The sequence below is a fragment of the Callithrix jacchus genome, chromosome 9 (genome assembly GCF_049354715.1).
Source record: "Callithrix jacchus isolate 240 chromosome 9, calJac240_pri, whole genome shotgun sequence".
Classification (NCBI taxonomy): domain Eukaryota; kingdom Metazoa; phylum Chordata; class Mammalia; order Primates; family Cebidae; genus Callithrix; species Callithrix jacchus.
In genome coordinates, this window is record NC_133510.1 from 70,399,901 (window position 1) to 70,400,237 (window position 337).

Sequence of the window (337 nt, forward strand, 5' to 3'; positions counted from 1 at the left end):
GGATTACAGGTGTGAGCCACCACACCCACCAGGGAACTTCATTATTTAAAGGGGAAAGAGCAAGCAGAAGGGGGAAAAAGGGAGATAGGGTAGGCAGTGAGGCAAATGGTTACATTCTTGTGAGGCTCTGATTAGCCTCGGTAAATTGACATTTTACATGTGAAAAGGAGTAGAGAAAATGAGGCTATATGACACAGGATTGTGAAATCACAGCTATCTGGGAACAAAAGGAATGCAGTAATTCAGCTCCCAAGCTTAACTTCCTTTTGGCATAGTGAGTTTGGGGTCCCAAGATTCTATTTTCTTTCACACAACAACAACAAAAGAACAAGACACC